This window comes from Taudactylus pleione, unplaced genomic scaffold (genome assembly GCF_031769625.1).
Source record: "Taudactylus pleione unplaced genomic scaffold, aTauple2 ptg000053l, whole genome shotgun sequence".
Classification (NCBI taxonomy): domain Eukaryota; kingdom Metazoa; phylum Chordata; class Amphibia; order Anura; family Myobatrachidae; genus Taudactylus; species Taudactylus pleione.
Genome location: NW_028284455.1, coordinates 12,105,077 through 12,127,068, shown reverse-complemented (window position 1 = coordinate 12,127,068; position 21,992 = coordinate 12,105,077).

Below are 21,992 nucleotides of genomic sequence, written 5' to 3'. Positions count from 1 at the left end.
CCGGCTGGCTTGTCTGTTAAAGGGTGCTGTAACCCCCAAAGTACACTCCAAACAAAATAAAAAAATATATTTTTCTGTGTTTGTGAATTGTGTGCACTGTGGCTGCACGTGCATCAACGAAGGAGCAGTGCCAAGCGTGCGCCTGTGTCCCATAAGTAAAAGGCCAGCTGGCTTGTCCATTAAAGGGTGCTGTAACCCCCAAAGTACACTCCAAACAAAATAAAAAAATATATTTTTCTGTGTTTGTGAATTGTGTGCACTGTGGCTGCACGTGCATCAACGAAGGAGCAGCGCCAAGCGTGCGCCTGTGTCCCATAAGTAAAAGGCCAGCTGGCTTGTCCATTAAAGGGTGCTGTAACCCCCAAAGGGAACTCCTAACAAAATAAAAATATATATTTTTCTGTGTTTGTGAATTGTGTGCACTGTGGCTGCACGTGCATCAATGAAGGAGCAGCGCCAAGCGTGCGCCTGTGTCCCATAAGTAAAAGGCCAGCTGGCTTGTCCGTTAAAGGGTGCTGTAACCCCCAAAGGGCACTCCAAACAAAATAAAAAAATATATTTTTCTGTGTTTGTGAATTGTGTGCACTGTGGCTGCACGTGCATCAATGAAGGAGCAGCGCTAAGCGTGCGCCTGTGTCCCATAAGTAAAAGGCCGGCTGGCTTGTCCGTTAAAGGGTGCTGTAACCCCCAAAGGGCACTCTAAACAAAATAAAAATATATATTTCTCTGTGTTTGTGAATTGTGTGCACTGTGGCTGCACGTGCATCAACGAAGGAGCAGCGCCAAGCGTGCGCCTGTGTCCCATAAGTTAAAGGCCGGCTGGCTTGTCCATTAAAGGGTGCTGTAACCCCCAAAGGGCACTCCAAACAAAATAAAAAAATATATTTTTCTGTGTTTGTGAATTGTGTGAACTGTGGCTGCACGTGCATCAACGAAGGAGCAGCGCCAAGAGCGCGCCTGTGTCCCATAAGTAAAAGGCCGGCTGGCTTGTCCGTTAAAGGGTGCTGTAACCCCCAAAAGGGCACTCCAAACAAAATAAAAATATATATTTTTCTGTGTTTGTGAATTGTGTGCACTGTGGCTGCACGTGCATCAACAAAGGAGCAGCGCCAAGCGTGCGCCTGTGTCCCATAAGTAAAAGGCCAGCTGGTTCATTTCTTAAAGAGTGGTGTAACCCACAAAGTGCACTAGTCTCCAACAAAAATAAAAAATTATTTTCTGTGTTTGTGTGCGCCTTAGCCGCACGTATATATCAATACAACATAAATGGAGGACCAAACTTTCTCCGATAAAAATAAAATAGGGAAAGATCAAGAACCACTTCCTCATAGTGCTGAATCTGCTGCCACTAGTCATGACATAGATGATAACATGCCATCAACGTCGTGTGCCAAGGCCGATGCCCAATGTCATAGTAGAGGGCACATACAATCCCAAATGACAAAGTTCAGGAAAATGACCTTGAAAAAAACATTTAAATCATCTGAAGAGAAACGTAAACTTGCCAATATGCCATTTACGACACGGAGTGGCAAGGAATGGCTAAGGTCTTTCCCTATGTTCATGACTAGTGGTTCAGCTTCACATGACGATGGAAGCCCTCCTCCCACTAAAAAAATCAAACGAGTTAAGCTGGCAAAAGCACAGCGAAGAACTGTGCGTTCTAAGAAGATACCACAAATCCCCAAGGAGAGTCCAAGTGTGGTGGTGGTTGCGATGCCTGACCTTCCCAGCACTGGACAGGAAGAGGTGGCTCTTTCCACCATTTGCACGCCCCCTGCAAGTGCTGAAAGGAGCACCCACAGTCCACTTGCTGATATGCAAATGGAAGATGTCACTGTTGAAGTACAACAGGATGAGGATACTGGTGTAGCTGGCGCTGAGGAGGAAGTTGGCGAGGAGGTTCTGATGGTGATGTGGTTTGTTTAAATCAGGTTCCGGGGGAGACAGTTGTTGTCCGTAGGATGAAAAAGCCCATCACGGTCATGCCTGAGCAGAAGACCAAACATTCCACCTCTTTGGTCTGGCAATATTTCTATCCAAATCCGGACAACAACTGTCTTGCCATATGTACCATATGTAAAGGTGGAATAAGTAGGGGTAGGGACGTTAACCACCTAGGAACATCCTCCCTTATACGGCACCTGCCGCGCGTTCATAAAAAGTTACTGTCAAGTTCAGAAACTTTGGCTAAGACCGTAAGCAGTCCAGGGACACCTAAATCCCTTTGTCCTGTTGTATCCAAGCGCCTGCAAACCACACCATCAACTCCCTCCTCGTCAATTTCCTCCTTAGTCAGGATCGGAAGTAGTCCTGCAGGCCATGTCACTGGCATGACTGACTCTCCTATCCGGGATTCCTCCGGAGGATCCTGCATTGCTACGCCTCCTGCTGCTGCTGCTGCTGGGAGTCGTTCATCATCCCAGAGAGGAAGTAGGAACACCACTACTTTTACTAAACAATTGACCCTCCAACAGTCCTTAGCGAGGAGGATGAAGTACGACAGCAGTCATCTTGAAGCAAAACGTATAACTGAGGCCTTGACTGCTATGTTGGTGTTAGACGTGCGTCCGGTATCCGCCATTAGTGCAATGGGATTTAGACAATTGATGGAGTTAGTGTGTCCCCGGTTCCAAATCCCGTCTAGATTCCACTTCACTAGGCAGGCGATACCAAGACTGTACAGAAACGTCAGAAAAAGTGTCCTCAGTGTCCTGAAAAATGCTGTTGTACCCAATGTCCACTTAACCACGGACATGTGGACAAGTGGAACAGGGCAGACTAAGGACTATATGACTGTGACAGCCCACTGGGTAGATGTATCACCTTACGCAGCAACAGCAGCAGCGTCACCAGTAGCAGCATCTCAGAAACACCAGCTCGTTCCAAGGCAGGCTACGCTGTGTATCACCGGTTTCAGTAAGAGGCACACCGCTGACAACCTCTTAGAGAAACTGAGGGAAATCATCGCCCAGTGGCTTACCCCACTTAGACTCTCCTGGGGATTTGTGATATCTGACAACGCCACCAATATTGTGCGGGCATTACATCTGGGCAAATTCCAGCACGTCCCATGTTTTGCTCACACAATAAACTTGGTGGTGCAGAATTTACTGAAAAGCGACAGGGCCATGCAGGAGGCGCTTTGGATGGCCCGAAAAATTTCTGGCCACTTTCGCCATTCAGTGACTGCGTGCTGAAGACTGGAGCGCCAGCAAACACTCTTGAACCTGCCCCGCCATCACCTGAAGCAAGAGGTTGTGACATGGTGGAACTCAACCCTCTATATGCTTCAGAGGATGGAGGAGCAGCAAAAGGCCATTCAAGCCTATACATCCACCTATGACATAGGCAAAGGAGTGGTATGCACCTGACTCAAGCACAGTGGAGAATGAATTCCGTGTTGTGCAAGGTTCTCCAGCCCTTCGAACTTGCCACACGTGAAGTCAGGTCAGACACTGCCAGCTTGAGTCAGGTCATTCCCCTCATCAGGCTTTTGCAGAAGCAGCTGGAGAAAGTGAAGGTGGAGCTAAGACGGAGTGATTCCGCTCGGCATGTGGGACTTGTGGATGAAGCCCTTCATTCGCTTTGCCAGGATTCCAGGGTGGTCAATCTGTTGAAATCAGACCACTACATTTTGGCCACCGTGCTTGATCCTAGGTTTAATGCCTATGTGGTGTCTCTCTTTCTGGCCGACACAAGCCTGCAGAGGTGCAAAGACCTGCTGGTGAACACACTGTCAGCTGAAGCGGAACGTGACACGTCAACAGCTCCTTCTTCATTTTCTCCCGCAACTGGGGCTGCCAGGAAAAAACTTAGGTATCCTAAGCAACCCGCTGGCGGTGATGCAGGGCAGGCAGGACCAAGTTTAGACATCTGGTCCGGACTGAAGGACCTGGCAACAATTTCTGACATGTCTACTGTCACTACATATGATACTGTCACCATTGACAGAATAGTGGAGGATTACATCGGTGACAGCATCCAAGTAGGCATGTCAGACAGTCCATATCTGTAGTGGCAGGAAAAAGAGGCAATTTGGAGGCCCCTGTACAAACTGGCTCTATTTTACCTGAGTTGCCCCCCCTCCAGTGTGTACTCCGAAAGAGTGTTTAGTGCAGCCGGGAACCTTGTCAGCGAAAGGCATAGGAGGTTGCTTCCACAAAATGTGGAGAAGATGATGTTCATAAAAATGAATTATCAACTCTTCCAGGGAGACCAGCCTCCAGAACGTACAGAGGGACCTGTGGTGGTGGATTCCAGTGGGGACGAGTTAATACTCTGTGAGGATGAGGATGTACACAACACTGAAGAGGGTGAGGAATCGGTGGATGAGGAGGATGAGGACGACATCTTGCCTCCGTAGAGCCAGTTTGTGCAGGGACAGATTAATTGCCAGCTTGTTTTGTGGGGGCCCAAACGAACCAATCATTTCAGCCACAGTTGTGTGGCAGACCCTGGTGCTGAAATGATTGCTTTGTTAAAGTGTGCATGTCCTGTTTATACAACATAAGGGTGGGTGGGAGGGCCCAAGGACAATTCCATCTTGCACCTCTTTTTTTTCTTAGCATTATGTACTGTTTGGGGCCTAGTTTTTCAAACTGCCATCCTGTCTGCCACTGCAGTATCACTCCTAGATGGGTCACGTGTTTGTGCCGCCCACTCGTGTCGCTTAGCATAGTCATCCGGCTACCTCGGTGCAACCTTTTGGACATAAAAACACTATTGTGAGGTGTGAGGTGTTCAGAATAGACTGGAAATTAGTGGAAATTAAGGTTATTGAGGTTAATAATAGCATAGGAGCAGAAAAACCAACACATTCTGTGATTTTAGCTGTTTTTATGCTTTTTTAAAAAAAAAATACAAATCCAAAACACAAAACCCAGAACCCAAAACACGGAAGGGTGGTTTTGGCAAAACCAATCCAGATCCAAAACACGAAGAAAGATCCAGATCCAAAACCAAAACACGAAAAGTGGCCGGTGCACACCCCTAATTAAAACATACATGCACAGACACATGCACACTCACTATCTCAGATACTCACCTATGAATCCCTGAAGCCATCATGTCAACTTGTCCAGTTGATTATCCATAGGACAAGGTACCTGTAAAAAAAATCCCATACTCACCTCCTCCTATACGTGGATCATGTCCTCTTCTGTCCATGTAGGCATCCACGGGCATGGAAAAAAACAAACAAACATAGTACTGTCATCTAAGGACAGTACTTACCGAATGACCTCTCTGCCGCAGGATTTCACTATAGAAATCACGGTGCTGAGCTTTCATTGGCTGAGAGAGGTGTGCCTTCTGCATTTCAGCCAATGAATGGGTCCCACCATTGACTTCAGGTTACTTTCGCGGTTCTCACAATTGAAGTCAATGATTGGACTTTTTTTTACAGGTACACGTATTGGATTACTACTTGGAAAAGTGGACAGAACATCTGGCAGCAGGTAAGTATGTGGGAATTTGGTAGGTGTGTAATAAAATTGTACTTACTACGGTGTGTGTGTCTTGTGGTTTTTCACAATTTTTTTTACAGCGGGGGTACAGGTGCCGGCCGCCTGTTTGCACTTGTAGTTCCACAAGTGCCAAAGGGCAGGTATGCTGGCACTTGTAGTTCCATGGTAGAAAACATTAGTTACTATCTATTTTCATCACTATTACTCCCGTACCCACAGCCCAGGGGTGCGGGCTTCAGCTTAAGCCTGGGGTGCTCGGGAGAGGGTGGACCCCTTTATTGGGGGGGTCCCCACCTCTCCTGAGATCTCCGGCTTGGGTTGAACAGCTTGGGGTGATAATGCTTGGGCTGGGGAGACCCAGTGAAAGGGTCCCTTGGCTGTGGCATTACACCCCGGCCGGATTTGAGTCCAGTGCTGGTTTTAAAAATAGGGGGACCCCTATACAATTTTTTCCCCCTATTTTCAAAACCAGGACAGGCTCAGCAGTCCAGTGCTGGTTCCTAAAATACGGGGTCACCCTACTCGTTTTTTCCCCTGTATTTTTAGGAACGGCTGGTTATGCTTTTTGTGGGGGGACCCTACGTTAATTTTTTTTTAATATTAACCCTTTAGATAGTGTTTACATGAAGAAACATACACAAATTACGCTGATCTGTGTATGTTTCTGCCAAACTTGCAGCTCAGGAGGTGGTCTATTTGAAACTTCAATTTAGCTGCAAGTTTGCTACAATTACATCCGAGATTGTAATCTCAAATCTTGGTAAATTCCCGAGTTGTATCTTTTTCATGAAAAGTACTTCAGAGTTTGGCTGATGGTGAGTTTAGTTTTGCAATCTCATCCGAGTTTATCAGTGAATAGAGAAAAATCTCATCCAAGTTTGCCTTTAGTAAATTTGTGAGTTGAAAAAAATGCCTAAACTTACCCGAGATTGCCATCTCGGACCACTATGAATCTTAATAAATGTACCCCTATGACTCAAAAATCCAACCTATTTAATTTGGCAATTCCTGCTTGGGCCTATATATAGCAACTTTCTTATATACTCTTTGTTTGAGTATTGTCTTTGCCCAGCTCCAGTGATTTATGCTTATTTTACATGGGGTTGATTTATTAAGCAGTGAAAAGAGTGAAGAAGTGGAGCAGAGTGGATGTTGCCCATAGCAACCAATCAGTTTTTACCAATCATTTTATAGACTGTACTTGATAAGTGTTACCTCTTAGCTGATTAATTTCTATGGGCAGTTTCTTCATTGATCCACTTCTCCACTCTTTACACTACTTGATAAATCAACCCCATATATACGGAATCCATCTTACAGATGTATTCTCGCTCATCTAGCATCCATATGACATGTAGCGCAACTAGCTAGTTGCATCTCATACGCACAAATCATAACACATTGTAACGTATTCAGTCGCAGTACAGTGTATTGAGATGTTGAAGAGTGTAATTCTGGTTTACATCCACCAGATGTCGCTTTTGCAAAACATCATTGCACATGTGTGAAATCGCTACAGTATTGCAAGCACTTATAGGCGGGCCAATCACGTACTGTACAGTATAAACAAATGCATTGTTCATGGAAGAAGATGCTATACATTTGCAGATGTACAGTATGGCAAACCACCAGAGAAGCAGTGCACAGGAACTGCTAATGTGGCGCACACTCGGTCTTTAATAAAATTAGATGTTGTCATGATGAGACTTGTACTCTAGTTAAATGCTGATATATCATCTAACAGCTTACACTACAGTATTTTATTGTTTGCACAAAAACGGTGGCCTTATTCAAAGTGCAAACTTCTCATGCATACTTTTAAGAGAGGAGGAGGCCCGTGTGCAGACTCAGTGCTGGCCCCCTCCTCTCTCTAGCGGTGCTTAGTGCCAGTATTGACTGTGCATGCATGGGTCTCCAGGAAGATGGCGCTTGTGCCATTTTCCCAGGCACACCAGTACTGCGCATGCACAAGACACCGGGAAAATGGCCACCGCCATTTTCCCAGTGATTTTTGCTGCTCTGCAGCACCAGTCAAGCACTGCAGAACAGTAGTCTGGAGACAACATACAGGTAAGTATAAAGACTAAATGGGTGCAGGGTGTGTGGTGTGGGCCCCTCTGGACCCAAGGGCCCGTGTTCACTGCACACCCTGCACCCATTATAGATACTACCCTGCCACTATGCAATAATGGTGCAAATAATCAGGGCCATCAGAAAGGGAGGTGTGCAGCACCTGAAAAGTTGGCTCCAGTGGCTTAGTGGAGGCAAGTGTTTTTATTTTTTCCTTTGGGGGCTAATGTTTTGGGGGGTTTTCCTGTGGAGGCGAATATTTAATTTTTTTTCCTGTGGGGGTGAATGTGTTATTTTTTTCCTGTGGGGCCAATATTATTTTTTTTTTAGTCTATTGGCAGTGTCGGACTGGGACATAAAGAGCCCACATGGGGAATGCAATGGTAGGGGCCCACTGAAGGGAGATGGTGCAAAGCTAAAGGGGTTTGGCTACCTTGGAGATAAGCATAAGTATAATTTTAAAAAAAATAACAGGTCCAGAGCCACATTAATTAGAAAAAAATTAAAAACAACAGTAACACTAAATCTGGTATTCTAGTTATAGTTTAAAACCAGGTAAGTAATAATTTGTATGTCCAGTCTCCAGAAGGCATAGGGTTTAGAAGCTGTAGCACTAGTCACCTTGGGCTACCTTGAACACAGCTATCAGCATTGTAAAGTCTTAAATGTATGTACGGTGAGGGAAAAACCCATTGTTAGTCCTGTTACATTAAGGTGCCAGTGTCTGCTACACTTTGTGCCTCAGTGCCCACCATATAATGCAGAGAGTGGTGCATTACTCACTATATAATGCAGAGTGTCGCAGTGCTCACCATATAATGCAGTGTCACAGTGACCGCCATATAATACAGAGAGTGCCACAGTGACCGCCATATATTTACAGAGTGCAGTAGTGACCATCATATAATACAGAGAGTGCAGCAATGCTCACCATATAATGCAGAGAGTGTCGCATTGCTCACTATAAAATGTAGAGAGTGTTGCAGTGCCCATCATATAATGCAGAGTGTTGCATTGCACACTATAAAATGTAGAGAGTGTTGCAGTGCCCATCATATAATGCAGAGAGTGTCGCAGTGCCCACCATATAATACAAAGTGTTGCAGTGATCACCATATGATACACAGAGTGACGCGTTCACTGCTATATATACAGAGTGACGCAGTGCCAACCATATAATGTAGAGAGTGTCACATTGACCACCATATAATGCAGAGTGTCACAGTGACTGTCATATAATGCAGAGAATGCCACAGTGACTGCCATGTAATAGAGCGCTGCAGTGACCGCCATGTAATAGAGTGCCGCAGTGACCGCCATGTAATACAGAGAGTGCCGAAGTGACTGCCATATATTTATAGAGTGCTGCAGTGACCACCATATAATGTAGAGTGACACAATTACCACCATATAGTAGAGAGTGCTGCAGTACCTTCCATATAATGCAGTGTCCCAGTTCTCACAATATCATGCAGAGAGTGCCGCAGTGCCTACCATATAATGCAGAGATTGCGCATTGCTCACAATATAATACAGAGTGTTGCAGTGGACATGATATAATACAGAGAGCATCAATGACCCACATATAACACAAATATAAATACACCTTTTACACACACAATATTAATACACCCCACCCCGACACACACGTACAATATTAATACACCACCATAGATAATATTAAAACACAGCATCCTCCAGAAAAAAACAAATCCACCCCTCCCCCCCATATACCAACCCCCTTAGCAGTTGCATATTTATAATGGGTGCAGGGTGTGCGGTGCAGGGGAGGCCCGCACCGCACACCTTGCACTTGCATTATACTTACCTCTTCAGAGTCCCACGTCAGCACCGGTGTCAGCGCTGTAAAAACATCTGTAAAATGGCCGCTGCTTCCATTTTTCGTTTGTTTTGTGCTAGCGCAGTACAAGAAAAATGGCCGCCACGGCCATTTTCCCAGTGACCAGTGCATGCGCTAAAGATTCTGGGCACATTCTAGTGCCCAGAGTCTATCAGTGTGGCGCTGGCCACACTGCGCTCAGTGCACTGCCGGCCACCGGACTGAGAGGAGGGGGCCCATGACGGAGAGTGCACACGGGCCTCCTCCTCTCTAGAAATGCCCCAGCCCCTTAGATAACACTAAAACATTTTTCACACCACCAGTTGCACGTACCTGCCTAGATATGTCTCTCAGTGATGGATGGACCTGGCTCATATGCTCTGTGTTTGTGCAGTGCAGTGAGCGCCTGCAGCAGCCTGGGCTTCCCCCTCCCCACTGGCTGCACGTCACATCACAAGGGTAAATGGTCAGAGCCTAGATTACCAAGGAAGGGGCAGAGTTTAGGACGTCCGTGGGTGCACGGAGCTTAATTGGCCGTGGGCCAGGCTTCGGACGGCCGGGGCTTGAATGGGCAGAAGTCCGGAGCTTCACTCGCCCATTGTTAATCAAGCCCTGATGGCAGCATACCCCACCCCCCCGTTCACCTCCCTCGCCCGTGTTGTAACACATTCCCTTCCCTCCCAGACTTAATTATTGTATATAAATAATATATAACCTATATACGATAGCATTCAGTTTTATTTTAATAGGACAAGGCAGTCCAGCTGGTGAGGATGCATGGGCTATGGACATCTTTCAAAAGCATTTGAAAGATTTTTTTTATACAGTATACATTGAAAAATGATTCTCTACTATTTTATCTAGTTATAGCTTATCTTCGGTTTCAGAGGATCTGATAAATTTATAGTACTGTGATGATAACATAGCCCTTTAAATACATTTTTAGACATTAATATGTCTTATGATTTCTTGATAAAGTAACAAAGATAAGCAGGTATATATTTGACTAGCTGATATACCCGGTTTCACCCAGGTAGACCGTAGATATTTACTGTTTCCATTTCACCACTCCAATAACACATTAATCCTTCACTTCTATAATAATGTATCACTACTATAGTAAGACATTACCTTCCCTCACCTGTGTACATACACATTCCACTTCCTCACCTCTGTAGTAACACCTTTCCCTGCCTCACCCGTGTTGTAACATATTGGACATTCCCCTCCCTCACCTGTGTAGAAAAACAATCCCTCCCTCATACCTGTAGTAACACATTAAACCCACTCACCTTTGTAGTTACACATTCCCCTCCCTCGCTCGTGTTGTACCTCATTCCCTTCCTTCACCCCATAGTAAAATATTTGCCATTCCCCTCCCTCACCTGTGTAGTAATACATTTCCCTCCCTCAACTGTGTAGTAACACATTCTCTTCCCTCACCTCTATAGTAACACATTGCCCTCCCTCATCTATGTAGCAACAAATTCTCCTCTCTCACCTCTATAGTAACACATTCCTCTCCCTCATCTGTGTAGTAACACATTTTCCTCTCTCACCTCTGTAGTAACACATTCCCCTCCCTTACTATTCACATAGCGGAACCATAACAACTGCCAGTGATGTTTGACAGCACTTGGGATGACAGTTGGTGTTTGAATACTGAATTGTGCTGCAGCAAGGATGAGATAGTCAGGCAGGACACTGCACAGAGGGAGGAAACATTTTAGCCCTTTTAACCCCCTTACAGGGGTATTCAATATAAAATCGTAAACTTCGTCGTTTTGATGGGTGAAGTTAACGCCGCACATCGAATTTTTAAATTGCGTTAAAGTTACGCGCGCGCCGTCGGTTATCCCCGTATTCAATTTGAAAAAGTCGAAACGCCCAAAGATGCGGAAACTAGCCAATGCCGCGAATCGGGAGGTGGAGACTTTTCGACGGGGACTTGTACGTCAGGCGGGATTTGCAAGGGGATGGGTAACTGAGGGCTGGCCTGGCGCCCTTTTCCCCAGGGACTATATAAGGCTCTGATTGGCTGTTGGTGAGCCACCATTTTGATCAGCCTGCAGTGTGGAGAGTGCAGTGTCCCTGATCAATTTGGCCTGCTGACAAGGGCACCTGTTGGTGAACAAAGTTGGCAAGAGAGACAGCAGTAGCAGTGACCAGCAATCCAGGACCCAGAGGAGAGAAGACAGCGACTGGGAGCAGAGGAGCCAGCCCATGGAGGAAGAGATCTGTCATATTTCTATATGTTTTAGGTAAGTGCAATCTGTCCATATACCCTATAGTGCATACCTTAGCCACACCTTGCCCCTTTTTTAATATTTTTTTCTATTTTAGAAAATCGCCCTCTCTCCTCTTCCCCCCCCCTCCAGCCAGCACCCCCCCTTCCCCCCCACGCGCTAGATGGCAGGGATCTTTAACCTATGGCCCTCCAGTTTTTGTAGGACTCCAGATCCCAGGACGTCCTGGCATAATGTTAACATGGTGTTATGTTAAAAATGTTTGCAGGGCATAATGTGATGTGTAGTTCTACAGTAGCTGGAGGGCCATAAGTGTTTTGTATTGTAAAGCCATGCACACTAACAGCACCCTGACCCTGGCACTGAAACGTTAATAAATACTAACATCTTGCCTGTAAGTCCATCCTGACCCATTAACTGTAAGATTTTATATTGAACAGCAGTGCGTATTAAGCACATGTACACTAACATCAACTTTGATCCATGTACTCAAGCCATATTATTAAGCGTATAGTGCCTTGTCCCCTGTAAGCACATGCACTGCAATACCAAACTGTCACCAGGTCCATGCACTCATGCAGTGATGTACATCTATAATGCCCTTTTCCCTCCAAACATATGTACACTTTCAGTATTTAAAATGTTTATAATGCTTTGTAATTTTTTTTTTTTTTTGTAAATGGTATTAAATGTTATAATGTAGAGTTAAGTTAGGCTAATATTTTTTTTTGTGGTTGTAAATGTGGCCTGCCATTCATGTACTTACTGCGGTTTGTTACTGTCAGGGCTGTAGCTAGGGTAGTGCGGCCGGTGCCATCGCACAGGGCACCACAGGTAAGGGGGTGCTGTTTGGGCCTGTGAAATTTCTGATTATTATCATTCTCTCTTATAGCTTTCACTTATTTGAGCTTCTGCATCTCTTGGCCTCCTATATGTCTTCCCTGACCCTTCCCCATGAGGCCATTCTCCGCTATTAATCTATTCTAGAAAACACCTGCCGCATATTTGCAGAATAGCCCTGAACCTATTTCCCTATTTTGAAACAGTTTTTTGTTTTACCTCAATGTTGATATATTTTTGGGGGGTGTTCCATTTTTTTTTTTTTTTTTTGACACAGTTCTTTTTAAAATGTCATTCCCAGGGGTGCAGGCTTTTTTTTTTAAACCTGCACCCCTAATCCCCAATTCTGCACTATTTTCCCCAACTATTCAGTGGTGACAAGTTATCTTCTTTTTTTTTAAAGACTTTTTTTGAATCTGCAAAAAGTCGTTGAATTTGAATATAGTGTAAAACTAAAATCAGCGAAAATGACGTCATTGGTGCGAATGCAAAAACTGAGTTTTTGCTCAATGCTTAATTCAATATGGAGCCATAACTCCTTTTTTCCCGTAATATCGCACCTATGGCGTCATTATCGCAGGTTTGACTTTTACAGTGTTTTCTATTTCACTTTTCACAGGTTCGAAAAGTCTTTGAAAAAAACCGGGGATAATTTTTCACTGAATATTTGGGGAAAAAAGTGCCGATTTGGGGTTTAGGGGTGCAGGCTTTAAAAAAAAATAGCCTGCACCCCTGGGTATTCGCAGATTGAATACCGTAGGGTTATTCAATATGAAATGTAAACTTCGCTATTGAAGTTTACGTTTCATATTGGAGCTTTTACCTAGGATAAAAAAAAATGGCCACACCATGGGCTTATCCCCGTATTCAATATGAAACCTACAAAAACGGGAGCCTGCGAAGTGGGATTTGCATTACATTATGATATTTTAATTAAAAAAATTGTACCACCAACCCTAAAGCTGTAGAAACATGGGGGATCACTATGGGTACCCCCGTTTTTAGCCTGCAAATGAAAGTCGGGATTGAAAAAAGCTGTGGCAGGTATTTTGATTCCCAACATTGAAAAGGTGATGCAAAAGAGCACTTTGGGTTTTTTTTATTGGTTTTTTTAAAGTGCTCCCATCAAATTTGGGGTAACAGAAAATGGTTACTAGCATATTTTTATGTCCCTAAGGTACCTTTTAAAAAAATCCTGCAACTGTACACCTGCCGCTATTAATCTATTCTAGAAAACACCTGCCGCATATTTGCAGAATAGCCCTGAACCTATTTTCCTTTTTTGAAACAGTTTTTTCCTTGTTGTTTTTTTTTTAACCCAAAGTTGAAAATAAATTTTGGGGTGTCCATATTTTTATTTTTTTTGACAGTCCTTTTTTAAAATGTCATTTCCAGGGGTGCTGGTTTTTTTCTGCACTCTTTTTCCCCAACTATTCAGTGGTGAAAAGTTATCCCCGTTTTTTTCAAAGACTTTTTGAACCTGCGAAAACCCTTTGAAATTGAATACAGTGTTAAACCCAAACCAGGGAAAATGACGTGTTTTTTTTATGTAAAAAAAGACTTTTTGCTCAATATTGAAATTCCCTAAAGGAGCGTAAACTCCGTTTTAGGGATGTTTTGGCACCGATGACGTCATTTAGCGAGGTTTTGGATTTACACTTTATTCATTCAAAGACTTTTTGCAGTTTCAAGAAGTCTTTGGAAAAAAACGGAATTAATTTTGCACTACTGAATAGGTTGTTAAAAATAGTGCAGATTTGGGGTTTAGCGGTGGAGGTTTTAAAAAAATAGGGACACCTCAAAAAATTATTGTAAACATTGGGGAAAAAAAAAAGAGAAAAAACTGTTTCAAAATAGGGAAATAGGTTCAGGGCTATTCTGCAAGTATGCCGCAGGTGTATTGTAGAATAGGCTATTTGCGGCAGGTGCATAGAGGCACAATTTTTATAAACGTACTTTAGGGACAAAAAATATGTTAGTACCCTTTTTCATGTACCCCAAATTTGATGGGAGCATGTACAAAAAGGTAAAATAAAACCTAAAAGTTCTTCTGCAACACATCTTCAATGTTGGGAAACACACACCTTCTGCAGCTATTTAAATCCCCGACTTGCATTTGCAGGCTAAGGGCCCTATTCAATTTGAAGCGTAAAGTCTGGATTTGGGCTACTTTCCTGGCAATGACATTCTTATCGCCTGATTTAGTTTCCCACTGTATTCAAATTGAAAGACTTTCAGCCTAGGCGTTAAGTCAATGCAATGTAATAGGCCCTAAAGTAAATACCTATGAATGGCTGGCATTAATAAAAGGAAGATTTTGGGTGAAACATTTAGGGACCCCCTTGTGCAGCCTTCAGACAGTCCCCCAATGATAATCTGTATCCATAAATAGTTTTAAAAGTTTAAGGCCCGGCCAAAAAAAGGTTATGAAAAAGGGGGTTTATAATTGAAAAGTGGGGGGACAAAGTAAACTGCATACATGTCTCTGGGGGGGTCCCGAAATATGGCCCAAGTGTTTTTTTTATTTTTGGAGTTTACGGCATGAGTTTTTTACATGTTTTTTTCATCAACTCCATTTAGTTATTTGAATAAATGCTGACCCCCATTTTCAAAAAGCCCAAACCTGATGGCACAGTTAGTTTCCCCAATAAAATCTACTAAATGCTCTTGTGCTGTGCTTTCTTTCCAACCCGCAAATAGTCACCTATTGCGGATATTAGAAACTCCCACTTCCTTCAGTAGTTAAAAATGGGGGTACCCATAGTGATCCCCGCATGTCTACACATCTTTAGGATGGTCCCTTGACTTTTTTTTAGTTTTATTTTTTGTTTAATTTTGTTGAAAAATAATTTCTAATAAAAAAAATGACATTATGCCCCCCCCCAACAAAAAAGAAAAACCCAGGCTTGGCACCCGCTGGTGGTTTCTTAAAAAATGGGCAACACAATGTGTAGTGTTCAACCATTTTTTAAGAAAGCACCACAAGGCTGCAGGGACTAGTGCTGGTTTTAAATATAGGGGCAAAGAAGAGGTAGGGTTCCCCCCTATATTAAAGACTAGCACCAGACCCAAACGTACCGCCGTGTACTGACACAGGCCAGAGACCCAATCACCAGGGGTCTAGGTGCAAAGCATGACACCCCAAGTTGGTCACAGCAAGCGGGTGATCTTGGGGGAATCGGAGACTCCCCAAAAAAGGGTTGCCCCTTTCCCGAGCACCACTGGCTAGTGGTATGTGGAAATCCACATACCAGCTATTAGTATGTGTCCCAACAGCTCCCCAATGGCCACTTACAACAGTGCATGGAGCGTGCATGTCCCGTTAGGTAATTAGCGACGCCAATGACTGTAGTGCGGCCGCTGTTTGGCTGGTGCAAGTGACAGTTTCCTTGTCTGTTTTTATAATTTTTTTTTAATTACACTCTTCTTTATGAAAAGTAGGGTAATGTTAGTTTGTAAGGATACTTTCCGACATCTCAGTTTTCAGATAACGTAATTTTCCTGGTGTCACAAACTAAATGCATGGTTTTTTATTAAGAAAAAATTACATGTGTATTTTTTTAAGAGAACATGTACATTACCACAATTAAAATTTTGTTGTTTTTTTTTCGCCGGACAGAAGAGACAAGGAAGACTGGACAAAAAACAGTGAAAAGAAGAAAAATCTGATTCAGTGAGGCGGAAAATAACACCCTCGTTGAAGGCGTGCACCGTAACTATTCGAAGATCTTCGCGACCGAGCCCAGCGAACCACTGGAAGGGCGAAGAAGGCAATCTGGGATGAGATTGCCTCCAGGGTAACAGCAACATCTGGCCGTACACGTGATGGAGCCGTGTGCAAGAAGAGGTAAATTTAAGGCATCATTTTTTTTTAGAATTTATTGTCCGATTGTAGCATTGGACAAAATATGATGTACACACATCACTGGTCTTTCTCTGATTCTAATGTATTATGTGTAATAAATTTGTTACTAATGTAAAATGTTTTTTTTTACATTATTAATTTTTGGATGATGCATGGAAAATTATTTGATGTTACATTTTTTGGTCTAAAATGTTTTACAACAAATTTTTTTTTATTTTATAGATATAGAGACTGCAAACGCCAAACAAAGGAGAAGATGAAGAAGTAGAGACAGCACCTGAGAGGAACCGGCGGTGGACCAGAACTCACCATGCATTGGCTGCCATGGGAGGAAGAGATCTGGAAACAGATGAATCCAATAATGGTTTCTGGAGTTGGAGGCTTAATAGATAGCCGTGACTGTGCTACTCCTCGAGTGGATGGTAAATTTTTTTGTTAATATTTTTATTGGATTTCAGTATACATTTATAGTATTTACAAGATTATTTAAACTCCAAAAAAATAGAGATAAGACCTCAAAGAAGACAAGAGAACGCTGGAGGTAGAACAGAAGACACAGGAGCAGGAACCACAGTTCGGAGGACAAGTATGATTGCTCCAGATGTGCCCAGAGGGACCACAGTAGAAAAAAGTAATGTTTAATGTTTTCTTGTTTTTTTTTTCTCAAATGAAAATGTTTTGGGTTATATTGTAAATTTTTACACTAAACTACAGCTCCAAAACCATCAAAGAAGATTTCTCGCACCGCAGCAGACAAGACTGCCAGGATCAGAGGTCCAGAAGAAGAAAGAACATACGTCAGCATCACACAATCTGTGGAGCAAAGACCCCAAAGTGTCACAAGGATTGAGGGTAACATTTTAACATTATCAAAAAAGAAGTTGATTGCTTACTAATAGTGAGTAGTTTGTTTAGTTTTAGAAATTAAAAATTTTTTTTTAGTCTTTATTTTTTGTATGCATGAGCAAATGTATAATTAATAAATAAAATGTGTGATCTGCTCAAGGTTTAAGGTCTCCCTGGAGGATCCTGCAAAGTTAATCGTAAATCATATTATTAATACTGATTTGTGTTGAATGTTTACCTGTATTTTATTATATACCCTTACAACCCCAAGTTATGTTTAATTGTAACCCTTGTTAAAATTAGAAGTCTCGACTATTGAAGAAAATACAAGAGGACCTGGATTGGAAGATACCCCGGAAGATCATGAACAACAAGAAGATTTGGGCATAGGTGTGCAAGACTCCTCGGAACCATTAGGTAAGATGTTTTTTGGGTAAAATCTATGTAATTGTAAAGTTCTGTCAATTTTATAACTAGTAGCTGATTTTTTACTTTTTTTGAAATTTTTTTTTATATCATTGTGCATAATTTTAATTTTAATCAATCTTCTAAATAATTGTGTTTAAAAAAAAGTAAGTGCAAACTCTTTTCTATAGAAAATGTTGGACCATCAACAAGTGGAGGACTAGCATCAAATATTGGAGCATACTTCAGACTGGATCTACTGGAATCACAGGATGAAGAGGATGTGGATGTTGAACAAATTACGCCTTTGAGACCTACAGCAGTTGGTAAGTTCCAAACATATCTTGAAATGTAAATTAGTTTTTTGTCTTTGTATTTTTTTTTTAATATGGGTGTTAAAAATTCAAGACTGTAGTTTTTTTTGGGTTACAAATCAAGCACACAAAAGACCTATGTCAGGGTCATTGTTTTTTTTTTTTTTATTAAGTTAAAATTGCCTTAAAAAAATTCCACAGGATGGACCTTATTGTCACCGCTTGCGACCGCATAGCACTCACAAGCGGTTCCATAGATGGACAGTGAGCATGTCTAGCCTCCAGATTGTGTGTGGAAGCAGTTTAGCTAATGGTTTTAAAACTTTCAGTGGGACTAACTGCAAGATGGGGGGCATGTTTGCCTTTGAGTGTTTACTACCTGCTTTTAGGTCGTCTAGGGGGGTGGCTGGTGTAATTTAGACTTTTCTTAAAAAAGTCCGTTTTTTTGGGTGTCCCTACTGACATCACCAGAGATGTCAGTAGTGAAGTCCCAGCTCTATTACAACAGGAAGTTCACTCGGTGTTGCGGGCGACAATTCCCTTCCACAAGGGTTTTTTTTTTTGCAAAATCATTTTGATAGTGATAAATGTGACTATGGACAAGCTGGCCGATAAAGTTCTGGGATGTAATCGATCCACCTTCACTTACAGTGACCGTTTGCATATTGTATTTTTTTATAAAAACAGGTGATAATTATGTTTTTATTTTTTTAAATTTTTGTTGTAATGTTTTTTTTCTGCATTTTTCTAACAATTTTTCTATTTTATTTTTTATTCCTAGTTCAACAATTTCAAGTAGTGCCGGAGGTTCAACAGACCCTTCCACCTGCACAAGTGGACAAGATTGTTGAACTGGCTCAAGACATGGAAGATCGCCAGAACTGCTTCAGGGATGTCGTGGACCGAAGACTGGAACAAATGGATGCAAGCATTCAAAGACTTTCGGAAGCATATCAAGAGGATCAAAGACAGCGAAGACAGGAACATCTGGAAAGCCTGGAGCGATTTCGCAGCATTGAACATCAGCTGTCTGTCATGACCACCGCACTCAATAGGATGGCTGAAAACACCGAATGCCAAGCCACATCACAGAGAGACATCGCCACCAGCAACAGCCTCATCACCACATCTCTTCAGCAAATAACACAGAACATGATGATGTACCTTGGAACACACAGGACAACAACGTTTCATGGATCTCCACGAGCCTATGCCCATTCAATGCAACAGCCATGGCATGGTCAGGAGGCCCAGCAGTTTCATCCACCAGCATATCTCTACCAACGGGTAGCACCGGCACGGCCATCACGACCATGCCGTCCAACAACGCCACCAGGAGCAATTGTCAGAAGAGCAGAAGAGGAGGATGAAGGACCCTCATGAAGATATTACATTTCCTAACAAATATCAGGTTGTATCATTCTTTTTTTTTTAATGTGTAATTATTTTAATTAACATGTAATTTCCTTCCATACCCCCCCTCAAAACAGGATATGTAATGGGAGTTTTGGGTGTTTCGAATACATACATGGGATTGTATGTGAAGTGGGTAAATGATAACAGCTCCCAAAATATTGAGTTATTTTCAATATGGTCATATACTTGCTTTCTGAGCCCACTTTTTTTATTTATTTTTTAAAAAAATTTATCCTATGATTGTATGTTAATAATGTTTGTGTGTATTTTTGTAAACAAATCATTTAAGTTTTTTTTCTTTTTTTTGTCTTTATTTTTCCCCAGGAGCCATATTACGTGAACCGTCTTTCATGTACGTTATTTGGCGAGAACTTCATGATAACACCCATTTAGAATATTTATACATTGGTGAGTATTAATGTATATAGTCATAATATTTTAGTCTTTCATCCAGATGTTTATTTGTAAAATGATGTTTTAAAAGTTAATCTTCTGATCTAATATTTGTGTTTTTTTTTTTTTTTAGAGATTACTGGCTGTTCAGAAAAAAACAGAAGCCCCAAGAAAGAAAACATCTTCAAGAAAGGGTTTAGAAATAAAATTAATAAATATGATCTTTAAACGTCTGTAAAAAAAATTTCATATTGCTCAATTAACAATCTTTTTAAAAATAAAAATCTTCTTTTTTTTCATTACTGTTTCTGTTTCATTTTATTCCAATAGATTTTTAGAAGTAATTTATGGGTGTTTTGTAAGTATTGATATATTACATTAGGTTACCGTACTCTGTGGTTGATTTTGCAAGTTTTTATATTGTTTTGAGGCACACATGGGTCATTTGTATGAGGCTTGTGTGCCTCCAAACGTTAAAAGGATGTATGCAAAATCAGCCACAAACTACAGTGTTGTATTAAGGTGCTTTACTTGTGGTAGACAAGACATAGGGGCCCACTTATTAACGTTACTTTAATGTAATTTCCCCGAAAGCACCTGTTTTCCAGTGTTTACTTCAAATTTTAAGTATCCCCCCGCATGTATGAAAGAGGGACCGCAGCAGGTATCTCCAAAACCTACTGTGATCCCTCCATTGCTGCCTGCAGCCGCATCCCCCATAGGTTTCTATGGGGGATGCGATGCTGAAAAATGTATCAATATTGGGAATGCAAAGCATTCCCGATATTGTCCCCAGCATCTAACGCCATCTGAAGATAGCATTAGCCGCTGTAGTCTATGGGTACCTACCGCATTTCAGCCGGCGGAGGGATCTCCTAGATCCTTTTGTCAGCAATGGGGGCCGCTTATGTGTAGCCCGCAGGACTGCGCATGCGCAGCAGTCCCGCATGCACTCCGGACACATCGCAGGGACGGGCTCCTTTCGGAGTCCGCGTCCCTGAATGTGCCGGATAGTACAATCAGCCTGTATGATCACATTTGGCAATGCGAACATGGGTGGTACTGGATGCCCTGATCCCATTGCAAAATGAAATCATTATTAAATGTTGGTTTTTCAGTCCTTCACCTATATTATATAACGTGAAATTTGGTAATAACCAGAGTGTACATGGTGCTAATGTGTGTGTGTGTGTATAATATATATACACACACACACACAGCTTTGTAAGAAACGGAATATTTTTTGAGGCCTATTAGGAAAAAAGAGGATTTGATAGAAAATAAATTTGAAAAAAGCCTGAGCGTACTTGCTTTTAACGTGTGATTATTTTTATATATATATATATATATATATATATATAAAATCACATGTTAAAAGCAAATACGCTAAGGCTTTTTTTCAAAAAAAATTTTCTTTAAAGACCTATCGTTTCCTAATAGGCCTCAACAAATAATCCTTTTCTTACAGAGCTATTGGATAGTGTCTGTGTGTATATATGTGTGTGTGTGTATATATATATGTATATATATATATATATATATATATATATTAGTGTAAATACTTGGCACTAACACCTATATATTAGTAATTGGAGCTGCCTTCCCATTATTCAATAAACAGACAAGCAGCAGGAGCGGGTGGCACTCAAATCAGTGCCTGAAGTGTGCCGGTATGCAACGGAATAACATACCGCCACTTCCAGCATTAGTTTCTTTTTTTTCAATTGTCAGTATTGCACAGCTGAGTGCCGAGGCGTGCCTTGAGTGCAGAGTGACAGACTCAGTTTCACTCAGGCATGCTCCGGAGCCCTGCTGTGCCGGCCGTCCCCCGCCACCCTGACAGCATCTGTTAGTGGCCGCTGCAGCACAGTCTGGATACGGCTACCTTTGCCCTTATTCAATAACTCTTACCATGTTGCGGGGCCTGTAGCATACTGCTGGTGGCCTTTGTGTGTGTGTATCCTGCAGTGTTCCGTGGTCCGCCTGTTTGCGCATCTTCTCCTGCCAGATGGGTGTGCCTCACTCAACCACGCTGCAAATCCCTCCAGAGTGCCGCCTGTGTTGCCTTTCCACCACTGGTGACAGGAGAGCTGGTCAATACAGGTCCGCCGTTAAGACTATTGGTGCGGATGGATGAGCCCTGGAGTTATTCCTGATGCAGCGGCCTATAGTATTTGCTGCCACCCACTGTCACCTGCACTGCTCCCTGCTTCCCTCCAAGTCCTGCACAATCTTCCACTCCACACCATTACAGGCCTCAATCATAGTCAGACAGTCTCCTCCTTAACT